This window comes from Phyllobates terribilis, unplaced genomic scaffold (assembly GCF_046119375.1).
Source record: "Phyllobates terribilis strain yellow unplaced genomic scaffold, ASM4611937v1 Scaffold_4__5_contigs__length_816908805, whole genome shotgun sequence".
Lineage (NCBI taxonomy): Eukaryota > Metazoa > Chordata > Amphibia > Anura > Dendrobatidae > Phyllobates > Phyllobates terribilis.
In genome coordinates, this window is record NW_027362764.1 from 118,731,359 (window position 1) to 118,750,652 (window position 19,294).

At 43.6% G+C, this 19,294-nt stretch overlaps 1 protein-coding gene across 4 annotated transcripts in view; it reads right to left on the bottom strand.

The window, feature by feature from the left end:
- The window catches only part of DPP6 (dipeptidyl peptidase like 6), a 2,068,973-nt gene that overhangs the window by 90,347 nt on the left and 1,959,332 nt on the right, over nt 1-19,294 (bottom strand). The gene's annotated exons all lie outside the window — the stretch shown is intronic.

Consider the following 19,294-nt stretch of genomic DNA (forward strand, 5'->3'; position numbering starts at 1 on the left):
GTCCAGAAGGCAGTCATTGACACACTCCACAAGGTCCCAGAGTTCCAATTTTCATTTGGAAATCAAGGTCCCAGAGTCTGGAGGAAGAGTGGAGAGGCCATAATCCAAGCTGCTTGAGGTCTAGTGTGAAGCTTCCACAATCAGTGATGGTTTGGGGAGCCATGTCATCTGCTGGTTTAGGTCCACTGTGTTTTATCAAGACCAAAGTCAGCGCAGCCGTCTACCAGGAAATTTTAGAGCACTTCATGCTTCCCTCTGCCGACAAGCTTTTTGGAGATGGAAATTTCATTCTCCAGCAGGACTTGGCACCTGTCCACACTGCCAAAAGCACCAATACCTGGTTTACACAACAGTATCACTGTGCTTGATTGGCAGCAAATTCTCCTGACCTTGACCCCATAGAGAATCTATGGGGTATTGTCAAGAGGAAGATGAGAGACACCAGACTAGAGATGAGCGTTGTTCTACTCGAACTGTTCGCCAATCTCAAATTCGAGCTGTTTTGGGCGGTGTTCGAGCCGGTCGGCGAACACGAACAATTTGAGAAAAATTCGGCTGTTCGAGGTTATGTTCGATAACTGTTCGTGCACCAAAATCATAACTGGATTTTTTCTCAGTAATGATGAAAATTAATGTTAATACGCAGTTTGAGTGTACAGCGGGGCGGGGGGAGGGGCAGGGGATGGATCTCTGCAGGAACAATGAAGATCTCCATTTTTTTTTCTTTTTCCCGCATTTGCAGTGGGGAGGTGCAATCTGTCAGCCTATCAGCAGCGCACACACGGAGCGAAGTGCTTTTTTTCACACAAGCAAGGGCATGTGTGATTGGCAGTGTATGTCACATGTCCTTGCCCTATAAGACCAAGCCATTTTCCCCGTCGCCACCATTTTCTCACTGCTGCAGCTGCGTGTTAGACGGCACCGCTGTTGCTGTGTGCGCTATACCTTGTTAATTTCAAGCCAATTTTCGCACAAATATACAGATAGCTTGGGAGTAGGGAATAGTTGTGATTGCAGTCCTTTTAAGGACTAGGTTACAGCATTTCCTACGACTTTTATCAGGCAGGTCTGTGCTCTTAAATAGATAGATTGTGGGAGTAAAGACTAATTGTAATTGGAGTCCTTTTCAGGACTAGGTTACATCAGTTCCTATCAGTTTTTGCCAGGCAGGTCTGTGCCAGTGCTGTGCAAGTTTTTTTCACAGCATTTGGCTGAATCTAGCAAAGCTAATCCTTTTTGGCCTATTGCAGAGTGTGTTAGTCAGTGGAGTAGCCTATCTGTGTTGCAAGATATACCACCTGTGTATAGAATACCAATTTTTTTACTGCACCTAGTGAAGTAAAATCTTTTGGGCATAGCATCATTCTATTAGTCCATCTATACTGACCTCCATCAGGTTGCAAACTGAATATAATTTTTTTCTGCATCTAGCTCTGAAAAAATATTTGGGCTTCTAGCAGTGTGTGGGACTTGGTCTATTAGTCCATCTATACTGACCTCCATCAGGTTGCAAATTAAAAATAATTTTTTTCTTCATTTAGCTCTGAAAAAATATTTGGGCTTCTAGCAGTGTGTGGGACTTGTTCTATTAGTCCTTCTATACTGACCTCCAGCAGGTTGCAAATTGAATATAATTTTTTTCTGCATCTAGCTCTGAAAAAATATTTGGGCTTCTAGCGGTGTGTGGGACTTGGTCTATTAGTCCATCTATACTGACCTCCATCAGGTTGCAAATTAAAAATAATTTTTTTCTGCATCTAGCTCTGAAAAAATATTTGGGCTTCTAGCAGTGTGTGGGACTTGGTCTATTAGTCCATCTATACTGACCTCCATCAGGTTGCAAATTGAATAAAAAAATTTTCTGCATCTAGCTCTGAAAAAATATTTGGGCTTCTAGCGGTGTGTGGGACTTGGTCTATTAGTCCATCTATACTGACCTCCATCAGGTTGCAAATTAAAAATAATTTTTTTCTGCATCTAGCTCTGAAAAAATATTTGGGCTTCTAGCAGTGTGTGGGACTTGGTCTATTAGTCCATCTATACTGACCTCCATCAGGTTGCAAATTAAAAATAATTTTTTTCTTCATTTAGCTCTGAAAAAGTATTTGGGCTTCTAGCAGTGTGTGGGACTTGTTCTATTAGTCCTTCTATACTGACGTCCAGCAGGTTGCAAATTGAATATAATTTTTTTCTGCATCTAGCTCTGAAAAAATATTTGGGCTTCTAGCGGTGTGTGGGACTTGGTCTATTAGTCCATCTATACTGACCTCCATCAGGTTGCAAATTAAAAATAATTTTTTTCTGCATCTAGCTCTGAAAAAATATTTGGGCTTCTAGCAGTGTGTGGGACTTGGTCTATTAGTCCATCTATACTGACCTCCATCAGGTTGCAAATTAAAAATAATTTTTTTCTGCATCTAGCTCTGAAAAAATATTTGGGCTTCTAGCAGTGTGTGGGACTTGCTCTATTAGTCTATCTATACTGACCTCCATCAGGTTGCAAATTAAAAATAATTTTTTTCTTCATTTAGCTCTGAAAAAATATTTGGGCTTCTAGCAGTGTGTGGGACTTGTTCTATTAGTCCTTCTATACTGACCTCCAGCAGGTTGCAAATTGAATATAATTTTTTTCTGCATCTAGCTCTGAAAAAATATTTGGGCTTCTAGCGGTGTGTGGGACTTGGTCTATTAGTCCATCTATACTGACCTCCATCAGGTTGCAAATTAAAAATAATTTTTTTCTGCATCTAGCTCTGAAAAAATATTTGGGCTTCTAGCGGTGTGTGGGACTTGGTCTATTAGTCCATCTATACTGACCTCCATCAGGTTGCAAATTAAAAATAATTTTTTTCTGCATCTAGCTCTGAAAAAATATTTGGGCTTCTAGCAGTGTGTGGGACTTGGTCTATTAGTCCATCTATACTGACCTCCATCAGGTTGCAAATTGAATAAAAAAATTTTCTGCATCTAGCTCTGAAAAAATATTTGGGCTTCTAGCGGTGTGTGGGACTTGGTCTATTAGTCCATCTATACTGACCTCCATCAGGTTGCAAATTAAAAATAATTTTTTTCTGCATCTAACCCAGCCAATAGTTTTGGCCTAATACCACAGTTTGGCCACTCAGCTCTGCTCGGTTACCATCCATTGTTTTTTTGTGCAAACAACTCCAGAGTTGTGAATTAGTTAACCACCAAAATGAGTGGAAAAAGGCCTGCTGCTGGTGGAAAGGGGAATAGGCGTGTTGGGAAGGGGAAAAAAGGTTGTGTCCGTGGGGTAGGTGCAGAAGAAAGACCATCTTCCAGCCAAATTAAAATGTCTACTTATTTTAGCGGACAATGTGATAAGATCCCTTTCTTACGGCCACGCCAATCGCTACAAATTCCAGATAAGGCACAAAAACAGCAGGTGCTTCAACGGATATCAAGTGCTCCTTTAAGTGGGCTCTCCTCCACATCAACTTCAACATCACAAATACTCCAGTCCTCAAAGGTGTCACCCAAATCGCACTTGCTTCCTCACAGCTCCCAAATCTCCAGCTGCCCGTCTGAGTATGAGGTAGAACAGATGGTTGAGTCTGCAGAGCTGTTTACTCATACTATAGCCTGGGAATCAGAGGTCGACTCCAGCGCTTCTGTGAATCCAGACGAGGAAATGATCTGCACTGATGCCCAGAATCTTTATGAGTCGGATCCAGGACCAGACGCAGAAGGTTCTGACCATAATGTAGACCCTCATTCCCAAACTGTAACTCCTGTTGGTGGAGACAATGAGGAAGACGATGATAAGACTCAAATACCTGATTGGAGCGACAACTTTAGTTTTTTGTCAGGGCAGGAACAGGTTGGCTCTGAGGACGACGGGTGTGATAACGCACAGGGTGATGATGATGAGGTCGGAGATCCCACTTACTGTCAACCCACAGTCAGCCAAGAGATGAGGTCAGCAGAGGAGGTGGAGGAAGATGCTAGTGATGACGAGGTCAGGTTGCGCCTTCCTGGACAGAGACGTAGTACTGGAAGCACGTCAACAACTGCATCCTCAAACACAACTCTGCCTCTCACCACAAGTTGTGGTGGCTCTTCAGGTCGCATGGGTGCTAAGCCTTGCATAGCCTGGGCATTTTTTCAGATCGATAAAGATGACCCAACTCGTGTTATCTGTAACATTTGTCAGCAAAAGCTAAGTAGAGGCCAAAAAATACATAGTTTGAGTACTTCATGCATGAACCGGCACATGGACATGAAGCATAAGTTGCAGTGGGAAGCTCAGTGTGCTACAATGCGGTCTAGCCGGCCGGGCCAACCACCGTCTGCCATATCTTGTGCATCCGCGGCCTCTTCATCCTCTGTGACTGGGGGGACAGCAGTCACACCTGTTTTGGGGCGCAGACCTGCCACCTCTTTACCCGCAACAGCCAGCGTGATTGGCAGGTCATCATTTTCTTTGGAGGTGGTAACACCAGCTGGTCTTGAGCGCTGTCCGACATCGATAGCACCACCTTTGGATCAAGGCAACCTAACATGTCCGCCTGCATCTTCCTCACAGACCGGCAGTTTGCCGGGGACACCCTTATCAACCCCGTCTAAGCACAATAGCCAGCCATCTGCAAGCTCTTGGCTACAGAAATGCTGCCTTTCCGCCTGGTGGACACAGAGGATTTTCGAGACCTTATGTCCGTCGCAGTGCCCCAGTACCAGATGCCCAGTCGGCACTACTTCTCAAAGAAAGGTGTGCCTGCGCTCCACCAGCATGTCGCACACAACATCACCGCTTCTTTGAGAAACTCTGTGTGTGACAGGGTGCATTTCACCACAGACACTTGGACGAGTAGGCATGGACAGGGGCGTTACATGTCGCTGACTGGGCACTGGGTAACTATGGTGACAGCAGGACAAGGGGCTGCTGTCCAAGTCTTGCCGTCCCCACGAGTTGTGCGTCAATCCTCTTTATGTCATTTTTCCTCCACTGCTTCTGCCTCCTCAACCTCCTCTCGGTCTTCCACCTGCACCCAAAGCCTGTCTGGTCATGCCACAAGCTTTCTAACTGCGCAGAAGGGATCCTGCACACCTCCTTACTATGCTGGCAGTAGGGCTCAACGTCATCAGGCGGTTTTTACATTGAAATGTCTGGGAAATGTGAGTCACACAGCTGAGGAGTTGTGGTCAGCTCTGGAGAACCAATTTCATGAATGGTTGTCTCCACTGGACCTGAAACCAGGGAAGGCCGTGTGCGACAATGCTGCAAACCTGGGTGCGGCCCTTCGCCGGGGCAATGTCACACACGTGCCTTGTATGGCTCACGTGTTGAACCTGGTTGTCCAGCAATTTTTAGCCCACTATCCCAGACTAGATGGCCTTCTGCAGAGGGCACGGTCGCTGTGTGCTCACTTCCGCCGTTCGCATCCCGCAGCTCAGCGACTTACATCTCTACAGAAGTCGTTGGGCCTGCCACTTCACCGGCTAAAATGCGATGTGCCTACCCGGTGGAATTCAACTCTGCACATGTTGCAGCGACTGTGGCAGCACCGACAAGCCCTGGTGCAATACGTTCTGACGTATAGCCTGGGCCAACGAGATTCAGAGGTGGGGCAAATCACGCTGGAGGAGTGGTCTCAGATCAGGGACCTATGCACCCTTCTGCACAGTTTTGAAATGGCGACGAAGATGTTTAGTGCTGACGATGCCATTATCAGCATGACTATTCCGGTGATTTACATGCTGGAGCACATGTTAAACAGAATTCGGAGTCAGGTGGTGGCACAAGAGGAGGTGGAGGAAGTAGAGGAGGAGGAGTTGTATGCGGAAGGGCTAACATCTGCAAGGTCCAGACGGTCGGCAGCACCAAGGCGGCAGGCATGTGAGGGTGGGGGAGATGATTTTACCAGGGCGCATGGTAGCAGCCAAACTAGTGAGGAAGGTGCAGGAGCCCAGGAAGAAGTGGAGGACGAACTGATGGAAGACTCATCAGATGAGGGAGACCTTGATCACATTTCTGTTGTGCGAGGTTGGGGGGAGAGGACAGAGGAAGGAAGCATGATTGTTACCTCGCCACCAACACAACAGGGACTTGGTGCTCCTGGATGCGCAACACACATGAGTGCCTTCTTGCTGCACTACCTGCAACATGACCCTCGAATTGTGAGAATTAGAAATAATCCTGACTACTGGGTTGCCACACTGTTAGATCCCCGGTACAAAAGTAAATTTGCAGAAATTATTCCTGCCATAGAAAGGGATGCACGCATGCAGGAGTATCAGCAGAGACTGTTGCAGAATCTTACATGTGCTTTTCCACAAAATACCAGTGGTGCACGTAGTGAATCTCACAGTTCCAACTTGCCAACCGTGGGACCGTCAAGTGTTCAGCACTCAAACCGTAACAGAACCACAGTATCTGCTGGTAACATCAATTTTGCGGAATCATTTCACCACTTTTTTAGCCCATCCTTTGCAAGGCCACAGGAGACAAGAAGTCTGACACATAGTCAACGCCTAGAGACGATGGTACAGGAGTATCTCCAAGTAAACATTGAAGCCACGACTGTGTCACTGGACCCTTGCTCTTTTTGGGCTTCCAATCTGGATAAATGGCCGGAGCTAGCCACTTACGCCTTGGAGATCTTGTCATGCCCCGCAGCCAGCGTTCTGTCTGAACGTGTGTTCAGCGCTGCTGGTGGTGTGCTGACAGATAAGCGCACGCGGCTCTCCACTGATAATGTAGACAGACTCACGTTCATAAAGATGAACAAATCATGGATCCGAAACGACTTTTCTACCCCTGTGTCATCCTGGGGAGAGTAAAAGCTTGATGATTGGTTAAAATCACCCTACCAACCGTTTTAAGCTTTCAAATTACTAATCATGTTTATCTGTATCTTGACTGGAAAATAATTTGGGCTTTGTAGCAGTGTGCAGCACTGATCCTATTAGGCCATCTATAATAAGCTTCACCAGATTTAAAATTAAAAATAATTTTTAGCTGCGTCTAGCCCGGAAAATAATTTTGGGGCTCCGAGATGCGCAAGACACATAAGTGCCTTCTTGCTGCACTACCTGCAGCATGACCCTCATATTGTCAGAATTCGAAGTAATCATGACTACTGGGTTGCCACACTCTTAGATCCCCCAAACTTTTCGATCAACCTTTTCATTTTAATAAAGACCAAAAAAATGGTCATTTTTGAAATTATAAGCATTAGCAGGTTGTTAGAAACTGAAATCAAACAGTTTTCAACTCAAAACTTTATTCTAGGTGATGTTACATTTTCACATAGGACCCCTTGTTCGAAAGGAGCTTCTGAACTCTCTCGTCCATTGAATTTGTCAGGTTTTGGATGGTTTCTGCTTCAATTGTTTTGCATGAGGACAGAATACCCTCCCAGAGCTGTTGCTTAGATGTGAACTGCCTCCCGCCATCATAGACACTCCTTTTAATGATGCTCCAAAGGTTCTGAATGGGGTAGAGGTCAGGGGAGCATGGGGGTCACACCATAAGTTTGTCCCCTTTTATGCCCATATCAGCCAGAGATGCAGATGTTTTATGTGCAGCATGAGATGGTGCATTATCATGCAGAAAAATGATCTTGCTGTGAAATACACGGTTCTTCTTCTTGAACCATGGCAGGAAGTGCTGTTTGAGAAAATCCACATACATTATGGAGTTCATCTTTAGCGCCTTCAGGGATCCTAAAGGGGCCGACAATCTCTCTCCCCATGATTCCAGCCCAAAACATTACTCCACCTCCTCCTTGTTGGCGCTGTAGCCGTGTTTGCGTGGGGTGTCCATCAACCAGCCATCCTCCACTCCATTCATCTGGACCATCGAGCGCTGCACGGCACTCATCCGTGAACAAAACAGTTTTGAAATCAGTCTTCATGTAATGTTTGGCCCACTGGAGCCGTTTCTGCTTGTGTGAAGTGGATAGAGGAGGTCGACAGGATGGCGTATGCACAGCTGCAAACCTCTGAAGGACCCTGCATCTTGTTGTTCGGGGGACGTTGGAGGCACAAGCAGCTTCAAAAACTTGTCTGCTGCTATGACAAGGCTTTTTTGCCGCTGCTCTTTCAACCTGACGTAATTGCCTGTAGGAAAGAGTCCTCAATTTGCCCTTATCAGCACGCACACGTGTGTACTGTGAATCAGCTACATACTTCTTGATTGCCAAGACACTTCATCCTGATCATCGCACAATGTTGATTGTAGTCATGCCTTGACCTAAACACTCCACAATTTGTTGCTTCTCAGCAGCCGACACATCCTTTTTCTTTCCCATTTTGGCAGAAAATGTAGGCTGCTTAATAATGTGAGAGAGCCTTCTTAAGTAGTCTTGCCTTTCATTGGACACACCTGCCAAACTAATTAGCACAGGTGTCTGCAATTGCTTACAGTGATATAAAGAGCCCTGACACACATCACCATCAATGAGTTTAACTGACAAACAAACAAATTCTTCCCTTATCACTCCTAAACACTTTTTGCATAATAATTTGGAACGCGGTGTACATGTGCTTTTCCACAAAACACCAGTGGTTCACGTAGTAAATCTTACAGTTCTAACTTGCCAACCGTGGTCTGTATGGAATTGTTCAATAAAGGGCCCAAAATTAAGATAACATAGATGGGAGAGGTCTCTATGAATAGGAATTCCTAAGTATTTGATACCCTGTGAGGGCCAGGCAAAGGGAAAGTTGGACTGGATGGAATCCTATATGGATTTAGGGAGGGAGACATCGAGGGCCTCAGACTTCGCTGCATTGATTTTAAAATTTTACCATGTAACAAAGTGATCTATTTCAGCCATAACAGCAGGGATGGATATATGTGATTGAGTGATATATACTAGGACATCATCAGCAAATAGAGAGCACTTGTACTCGGTGCCTCCCACCTCAATCCACCTAATATTGGGGTTATGGCGAATTGATGAGAGCAGGTGCTCCGTCACTAGGATGTATAAGAGAGGGGACAGAGGACATCCCTGCCTTGTCCCATTGGTGATTGTGAAAGGTGATGAAAATGTTCTGACGCACCCCCTGGGCCTTGGGACACCCGGAGCCGGACCCTTTTTGGTGGATGCTGGTGGTTGTAGTCTTCGTGGCGGCGATCCGGTTCCGTGGCTCAGGGCGGTCAAACCAGTGGCGGAACTATTTATGTGGTTTTGATGTTTAAATGTCCGACTACGCCACCCGTGGATTGCGGTCAGAGTGAACTGCCGCTACAGGGCAGACCGCTAAGGCTGGTATTGTGGGTGCAGCAGAGCGTAGCATAACTGCCCACGGGAGGAGTATAGCCTCAGGGCAGTGTATGCGGAGGATGGGGGTGATGGTGCAGGGCAGCAGCAGTAACGACACGGAGTCAGTGATGCAGTTCAGGGCCTTTACTCACAGTTCTTATTATCCAGACCACGTCTGCAGGTAACGGCTGCCCATGTCGTACTGTGCTCACCAGGTGAGGGGCTCAGACAACTCCCAGATAACTTTGCAGCGCTTCACAGGACCCCCTTTGTGTGTCCTTTGTCTGGCCTTTCTTACCAACACTTCTGTCCGGCTGCCTCGGGCCTCCTCTTGGTAAACTTGGCGCCAGTTTCCCTGACCCTATGTGGTGCCTTCCTAGCGGGTGGAGCAAGGGGCTGCGCCACATAAAATGTCAGAGCCTCCGGTTTCTAGCTGAGGGTCGTTTCCTGCCTCCACTAGTTCGGGGACCGGTCTCCCCCTTTGGCCTGACCCCTCCACGCAGGTGGATTCGGGCGTGCGGTGGCGACTCGCCCGTCCGCACCCCTGGGATCCCTTCATTCCTCGTTCCTGGAGCCTTCTCCGCTCCTCTTCCTTCCTTCTCCCTCTTGCAGGCCTGGGCCTCTGTTACTAGGCCCGCCTCCGGAGCAGAGCTCATGCAGAGCCCCTGCTCCCTGCCACTTCTGCTCAGACTTCTCTGCACTGAACTAAGATGGTGCCCACCTTTTATACTCCCTTCTCAATGCACCCAGGAACTGCTTCCTCCCTGCTCCTGCACTGCAGGGTTCCCCTTCCTCAGTGTTCCCTCCCCCCACTCCAGCCAGGGACAGGGACTGTCGTGCCCATCTCAGGGGCATATTGGTCGCCCTGCCCCACGGCAATGTGGTGTAATGCATGCAGGTGTCGGGTCCTGATCCACACTCCATCCTTATCTGAGAGTGAGATATCACACCTCTGGGTGAGGTGCAATACGTCTGTAGCAACCGAGCCCTCGGTGCTACAGTTCCATTTATCTTCAGCCTAGGTGACGTATTGTGATACAGGGCCGTGATTTTGGCTATAAAAGGGTCCCCTAGACCCCTACCCCAAGCTTTTTAAGAGAATCATATATGGCGTGCCAGGAGACTCTATGGAATGCTTTCTCAGCATCCAACGAGAGTATCTACTTACAAATTTTTAACTGCATCTAGCCCAGGAAATACTTTGTGCCTAGTAGCAGTGTCTGCTAGTCAGCGGATTATCCCGGCTGTTAAGCAAGCTACACCACCTGTAGTTTGGACACTTAATTTTTTCAAAGGAAATGCTTCGGGACCACGGGATACTTAGTGAAGAGCATCAGGAGGCACCCCAAGGCATAGGGGCTGGGACTGGCACTAGGATGCCTTGCGGTGGACAGCTGAGCTCGATCCTTATAAAAGCTTTTTAACTGCAGCAGCTTTAGTGGACGCTACTGGAGCTGGAATTACGCGGCTGCTGGCATGAGACTTGCCCTCCAATAGATCCCTGTAAATGGATTTAAAGTGTATTCATTCAAATTAGAGGGACAATTTAAATTAAAAAGCTTAGAGCTGCCTCCACCACAGGGGGGCTCTCTCGACCCACCAGCGGACAGGCACCAGTATTGGGAGAGGGGGGCTGGCCGTCAGGGTTCACCGCGGCTCTGGCACAAACCCGGCGACACGGAGGTGGCACGGGCAGGAGCGGACTGGCCGTCTCGGCTTCTCACTTTTTGGATTTTAGAAGGGCATGACATGCCTATATCTGTGTCTCCCCCTCCTTTTACTCCTCCACCTCTTTTCTTTTCGCATGACTATATGTACTTGTCACTTTTCCATGTGTTAGTTGTGTCTTCTGAGCAGTTTGTCAGCTTTTGGACACCTTTGAAGGTGTTTTCTATGTGTTTCTATGTGTTTTTGTTTGCCTGCCATTGGTTTTAACGGTGTTCGAAGGTGTTCGACGAACAGTTCGACGAACAGTTCGGCGAACACACGGGTGTTCGACGAACCGAACCGAACTCGAACACTACGGGGGTGGCTCAACACTACACCAGACCCAACAATGCAGACGAGATGAAGGCTGTTATCAAAGCAACCTGGGCTTCCATAACACCTCAACAGTGCCACAGGCTGATCGCCTCCATGCCACGCTGCATTGATGCAGTAATTTATTCAAGAGGAGCCCCGACCAAGTATTGAGTGCATTTACTAAACATACATTTCAGTAGAACAACATTTTGGATTTTAAAAACATTTTTCAAGCTGTTGTTATAAAGTATTCTAATTTACTGAGATAATGGCTTTTGTGTTTTCATTGGCTGTAAGCCATAATCATCATCATTAACAGAAATAAACATTTGAAATAGATCACTCTGTTTGTAATGACTTTATATAATATACGAGTTTCACTTTTTGTATTGAAGAACTGAAATAAATTAACTTTTTGGTGATATTCTAATTTAGTGAGATGCACCTGTAAGTCCCCACAGAAAGACTATTTTACCCAGATTTCATGGACAGTGCTGAATACATAGACAAGAAGCCTTTGTAGATAAATAAAGCACCTTATTATAGTCTTTGCCTTTCTTGTAAAGTTCCACGATAGGCTGACTCCAACTGAAAAGATATGATGGCTTTCTGTTGACAGCCACTGATATGAAAAGTATGGCGTAGGCAAAGGCAGAATCCGATGTAAACATAAATGTGGATGCAGCACGCACATTCCCTTCAAACAACTATTGGCGGGGGTGCAAAAAGAAGAACGATCACCGATCTAATATTAATGACTTATCTTAAGAATTTTAAAATGCTGTGTTATCCCTTTAACCACTTCGCACCAGAGCCTGTTTTTGCCTTTGTGACCAGGCCAATTTTTTCAATTCTGACCACTGTCATTTTATGAAGTAATTACTCTGGAACGCTTCAACGGATCCCCCTGATTCTGAGATTGTTTTTTCGTGACATACTGTACTTCATGATAGTGGTAAAATGTATTCGATATCACTTGCTTTTATTTGTGAAAAAATTGGAAATTTGGCGAAAATTTTGAAAATTTGGCAATTTTTAAACTTTGAATTTTCATGCCCTTAAATCAGAGAGATATGTCACACAAAATAGTTAATAAATAACATTTCCCATATGTCTACTTTACATCAGCACAATTTTGGAACCAAAATTTTTTTTTGTTAGGGAGCTATAAGGGTTAAAAGTTGACCAGCGATTTCTCATTTTTCCAACAAAATTTACAAAAACATTTTTTTAGGGACCACATCACATTTGAAGTCACTTTGAGGGGTCTTTATGACAGAAAATACCCAAAAGTGACACCATTCTAAAAACTGCACCCCTCAAGGTGCTCAAAACCACATTCAAGAACTTTATTAACCCTTCAGGTGCTTCACAGGAATTTTTGGAATGTGGAAGAAAAAAGTTAACATTTAACTTTTTTCACAAAAATGTTACTTTAGACCCAATTTTTTTTATTTTCACAAGGGTAACAGGAAAAAATGGACCCCAAAATTTTTTGTGCAATTTCTCTTGAGCGCGGTGATACCCCATATGTGAGGGAAAACCACTGTTTGGGTGCACTGCAGGGTTCGGAAGGGAAGGAGCGCCATTTGACTTTTTGAATGTAAAATTTGTCTGAATAATTAGCAGACGCCATGTTGCGTTTGGAGAGCTCCTGATGTTCCTAAACAGTGGAAACCCCCCATAAGTGACACCATTTTGGAAACTAGACCCCTTAGGGAACTTATCTAGATGTGTGGTGAGCACCTTGAACCCCAAAGTGCTTCACAGAAGTTTATAATATTGAGCTGTAAAAATAAAATTTTCACATTTTTCCCACAAAAACATTTTTCATCCCTTAATTTTGTATTATCATAAGGGTAACAGGATAAATTGCACCATGAAATTTGTTGTGCAATTTCTCCTGAACATGCTGATACCCCATATGTGGAGGCAAACCACTGTTTGGGCGCACGGCAGGGTTTGGAAGGGAAGGAGCGCCATTTGACTTTTTGAATGTAAAATTTGTTTGAATAATTAGCGGATGCCATGTTGCATTTGGGGAGCCCCTGATGTGCCTAAACAGTGGAAACCCCCCACAAGTGACACCATTTTGGAAACTAGACCCCTTAGGGAACTTATCTAGATGTGTGGTGAGCACCTTGAACCCCCAGCCACTTCACAGAAGTTTATAATATTGAGCCGTAAAAATAAAATTTTCACATTTTTCCCACAAAAAATGTTTTTCATTCCCTAATTTTGCATTATCATAAGGGTAATAGGATAAATTGCACCATGAAATTTGTTGTGCAATTTCTCCTTAGTACGCCGATACCCCATATGTGGGGGAAAACCACTGCTTTGGTGTACGGCAGGGTTCGGAAGAGAAAGGAGCGCTATGTTGGCTGGGATAGGTTGCAGACACCATGTCTCATTTGAAGAGTCGCTGACATGCCGAAACAGCAGAAACCCCCACAAGTGACCCCATTTTGTAAACTACACCTCTCAAGGAATTCATCTAGGGAAGTAGTGAGTATTGTTTAATTTTTAAATTTATACCATTTGGCAGTGAAAAAAGCATAATTATATTTTTACCACAAAAAAATGTTTTACCCTCAGATTTTACATTTTCACACAGGGCAATGGGTAAAAATGGTGCCGAAATGTGTCACACAATTTCTTCTAAAAGTGTCAATACCCCATATGTGGCTGTATCGTACCGCTCAGCCATACGGCGAGATCTGGGGGGGACGGAGTGCTATTTGACAATTGGAGAACAAATTATTGTAGAATAGGCATTTGGATTTGGGAGCACAAAATTTTCTGAATTTCTTTTGTGGGGCAAGGGCCATTTCGCTTTTCCAGAGCCTTTCTGCTACCAGTAACTTGGAAGTCCCTTCCATTTTTAACAGATGACGGACCTGAGTGGGGACTAGCTTTTTTTGAGGACTGAGTTGAAGCTTTTATTGGGAACATTTTACATAACATTTATCCGGCGCTCTAGGCTGAGCACTTACATCGGGGTTTCCATCTAAATTTCCAAGTGATGTAATTCAGATGAAACCCCTGCGGGATCCATTCACTGTAATGAGGCAGCAGAGTTACTCTGGACTCCATCTGGCCTCTGTTTAGCTGTGTCCTTTTTTTCAGAAGTGCACAAAACTGTGGCCAACCGCACTTTTATGCACGCCTAAAACAAATGACACCGTGGGATCCCAGGCCAGACGGCATCCACAGTGGCCTATATCTGCCTCATTACAGGTAATCTTCCGTCATGGGTTCCGGCTGAATCACATATTTCAAAGATTTACACGGAAACTCTGGGGTAAGTGCTCAGCGCAGAGCGCAGGATAAATGTGAGCAGAGCCTTATTGCGATCCTTGGGAGACATAATAAACTAATCAGGAGCAGGTGAAGAATTGCTTTTATTTATTTTTTACGCCGTTCCTAGTGTGATATAACTGATTAGATTAATTTATTCTTCGGGTCGGTGCGATTACAGAGATACCAGATTTATATCGGGTTTTTATGACTGACAGCTGTCACACACTAAAAGACGCTTTTTTTTTTCAAAATCTAGTTTTTGCATCGCCATATTTTGAGAGCTATAATTTTTCCAGATTTTGGCCGACACAGTCATGTGATGGCTTGTTTTTTGCGGGACGAGTTGACATTTTTATTGGTACCATTTTTGGGTACGTGACATTTTTTGATCGCTTTATATTACGTTTTTTGGGAGGTAAAATTAACAAAAAACAACAATTCAGGAATTGTTCTTTGAGGTCTTTTTTTATGCCGTTCTGCATGTGGTAAAAGTAATCAGGCAGCGTTATTCTTCGGGTCAGTACGTTTACAGCGATACTACACTTACTGTATATTTTTTTATGTTTTGGCGCTTTTACACAATAAAACCATTTTATAGAAAAAATATTTTTTTTGCATTGCTTTATTCTGAGAGGTATAACTTTTTTATTTTTCGGCTGATGGAGCTGTATAGTGGCTTGTTTTTTGCGGAACAAGATGACGTTTTCAGCGTATCATTTTTATTTCCATTTTGCTTTTTGATCGCATTTTTTTCCACTTTTTGTTTGGCGATATGAGGAAAAAGCATAGTTTTTTGCTCCGTTTTTTATTTATTTTTATTACGGTGTGCACAGAAGGAGTTAATTAGTGTGACAGTTTTATAGCTCGGGTTGTTTCGGACACGGTGATACCAAATATGTGTACTTTTTTTATTTTTGTATAAATATACGGATTTATTGGTTTAATATTTTATTTATTTATTTTTATTTATTTTGTAATTTTTTTTTAACAGTTTAAAAACATTTTTTTTTACTTTTTTTTACATTTTTACTTAGTCCCTGTATGGGACATTAATTTTTATTTTTCTGATCACTGATCTCATGTAATGTAATAGACATGTATTACATTACATGAGATCTTCCCTGACTGTTTCACAGTCAGTCTCCTGCCTGGCTTCAGCTGCAGGCTGAGCCAGGCAGGACACCATATATGGCAGATCTGGAGGCGGTCATGTGACCTCCAGCTGCCATAGCAACGTCAGGTCCTGGAAGGTATAAGGGGGCCGTCGGAGAGGTAAGTGGACGACCCCCTCTCCTCCTGCTGTCTTCTATATGCTTCGATCACTATAGATCGCAGCATATAGAAGACAGCAAAGGGTTAACATCACTGAGACCTGATCTAATCAGGTCCCGATGATGTTCCCTGTCAGAGCTATCGCTCTGCACCGCTCACGCAGAGCTTGCAAGACCCTGGGGGTCCTGAGCGCTGCGGGACCACCCACCGTTTTTAAACGTCCGCGCTGCACAGAGCCCAGGCAGCGCGGACGTTTATCTACAGTGGGCGGTCGGGAAGCGGTTAAGTCCCTTTGGGCAGAAGTCCTAGATCTAAACCCTTTCAACCCAGGGAGGTTTTTTGTTTTTTCCTTCCCTTTTTCCAAGAGTTACAACTTTTTTTCCCCTCAATATGGCTGTATGAAGGCTTGTTTTTTGCGGGACGAGTTGTACTTTTGAATGACACCATTGATTTCACCATATAGTGTGATTCCTCTGGTCAGTACGAGTTTGCAGGTACCAAACATGTATCGTTTATTTTTTATTTAAATGGTCAAAAAAATAAATTTTGAAATTTGCATGAAAATAAGTTTTTGTGTTTTTTGACATTTTCCGAGATCCTATAACGTTCTAATTTTTTGTGATCTGAAGCTGGGTGATGGCTTATTGTTTGCACCCAGAGCTGATATTTTTATTGATACTAATTTGGGGTAGATACGATGTTTAGATCACCTGTTATTGCATTTTATTGCAATGTTGCAGTGACCAAAAAAAACGTAATTATGCCGTTTTGATTTTTTTTCTCCTAGTCTTACGCCTTTACTGATCAGATTAATTTACTTTATCGGACAGATCGGACATTTCTGAAAGCAGCGATACCAAATATATGTATTTTTTTCATTGTTGAGGCAAAAGGGGGCCGATTTGAAAGTTTGTGTTTTTTTATTTATTTATTTTTTTTTAATACTTTTTTTTCTCACTTTTTGCTTTATTCAATAGTCCCCTTAGGAGACTTGAAGCAGCCCTGCTATGTATAGGAAAAATCACGATCTCCTATAAATGCAGGTCTTCTGCAGACCTCCGAATGTCATGACAACCCATTGGTGATCACGTGACAGGGGCACCGATGGACGGGACTTGTGACACGCTTCCGGCCGGCGCGTGTTAAATGCTGCTGTCAATGATTGACAACGGCATTAAAATTGTCAACAGCCGCGGGTGGGTCTCGGATCCACCCACATGTGTTAGAGGCACTTGGTGGCTGATTAAATCAGCCGATTAAATCAGCCGGAGCCCGCATCAAAGGCAGAGACATGGCCGATGATGTAAATATAGGTCATTGGTTGTGAAGGTGTTTTAATCCAATGTCGCATGTATACTAGAGATTAGTAGAAAATTTATCAAATGGGTTTTCTGGTTGGAAAAAGTATAGATCATACATTTTAGATCGGTAGGGGTCCAACAGTTGGGACTCCATCGACCGCTAGATGGGGTCCCCCTGTTAGAATTGGGCATCAGTGCGTATGTTCAAGCGCTGCAGCATTCGTTCCTTATGGGACGGCTGGAGAAAGTCGAATACAGCACTCTGGCAGGCCCACAGAGAATTAATGGAAAGGCAGTCGAGCATCCGTCATTGCTTCATTCTAATAGGGAAAACACTGCCCTCCTGTGGTGATCTGTGGGTGTCCCAGTGGTCGGACCTCACCAGGTTATAGTTCTTAAATATTTTATGGATTTGTGATAACTTGATCCAATTGTAATAATTTTTAGGCAAAGTTACTTTGCATGTATACAGTATTGTTCCTTTTAATGTCTGCTCTACATTCACGAGCCTGGTTTAAAATATTATTTCTCATTATTATTTGTAACTAATCACAGTTACAATCTACAATTAAGAAGAATAATTTAGTGCTTTACATTGTTATTGAATGTAGGGAATTTACAGATTTCACTTGACAGGTTTTACATCAAAATAATGAATAATTTAAATGCTTTTTTTTTAGAAAATGTAATGCATATTGCAAGTAATGATCCAAAATAAAATGGCTAAATAGATTATATTTTTCAAACAACTACTAAATTTCCATGAATGTGTTTATGGGCCAGACAATAGGATTAATAAGTTATTCTGTTAGTAATGGGAAAAGTATAACCAAACAGTATGGCGGTATTATAAGTTCTGTTAATATTTACATACGAATTTGTTTAATGTGAGCAGAAGATAAGGAATACGTTTCATTTTTAAACGTAACATCGTTGCAGGATGTTGTAAAAGAGAAATGCTTCTTATGAGAAGTATCTATGAGAAAATAGCTTTATAATTCCAAAATGCCGCTATATCATACACAAGACCTGACTCATCTACACCAATCGCTTTTTAGTAAAGTGCCAAGCACTTTGTTGGAATTTTAGTCACTACTGTTCTGTACCATGTTTTAATTGCTCGAGATGTTTTATGCTTTGTAAGTTCACAAATTTAGTAGTAAAAACTCTAAAAACAAACATTTTGTAGTAAAGAGTAACTATGCACAAAGCAAACTAAGATATAGTGAGCAAATGGCAGTAATTTATCTTGAAAATGATCTTTGCTATAATACAATTAAAGTAAACATACTCTGTATACTTTTATAATTCTTATGGTAGGTCCAATATATATCTATCTGTCTGAGACTGAGCTCACATTAGACTTAAAGGGAACCTGTCACCAGAAATAACGTTATTAACCTGCAGATATGTGGTTAATCTGCAGGTTAACAGTGTTATTATGATGCCCGGCGCCTGCATGCAGCCTAATGCAGAGGGGAGAAAATTAACTTTATTCTCCCCGCCAGCATTTGGTTTCAGTCATGGGGGCAGAGATGCCCTGAGTTCACTCAGTGCTCTGAGAATACAGAGCGGCGGCAGTAACCGCGCCCCAGCACTGACTGACATTCCCTCTGTCAGTGTGGCGCATGTCGTGAAAGGGTTAGTGATGTAGGCAAATTTTTATTATGCAGAAATTTATGTTAAAACAAAAGCCACTGTTCCACTGATTTTTACAGACATTGTAAAGGTAAGAAGGACAAATAAATCAATTTTGAAACAATTCAAGCCAGACATGTCACTCGAAGCAATGATCACCAATTGCTAACTTTGGACAGATTATACAAAGACATGAATCATTAGAGAAGGACATTATGGTTGGAAAAATAGAAGGAACCAGGCAAAGAAGAAGACCAGAAACCCGATGGCTTGATACTTTCAAGATAACGGTGGAAAAGACCCTGGTGGACCTATCTAGGCTTACACAAGATCGATCTTCCTACAGAGCGTTCATCCATCAACCTTCCATGGCTCGAGGTTGAGCCAAAGACCATGAAACAAGAAAAAAAAAGGAAATCCAGTAATCCCGGTAGATCACTAACAGTATTTTTCTTATATCTACAATTCCTGGCTCTCCTTGCGGACTTTGCTGGAATGTTGCTGCACGCTGTATATGCCTTCATG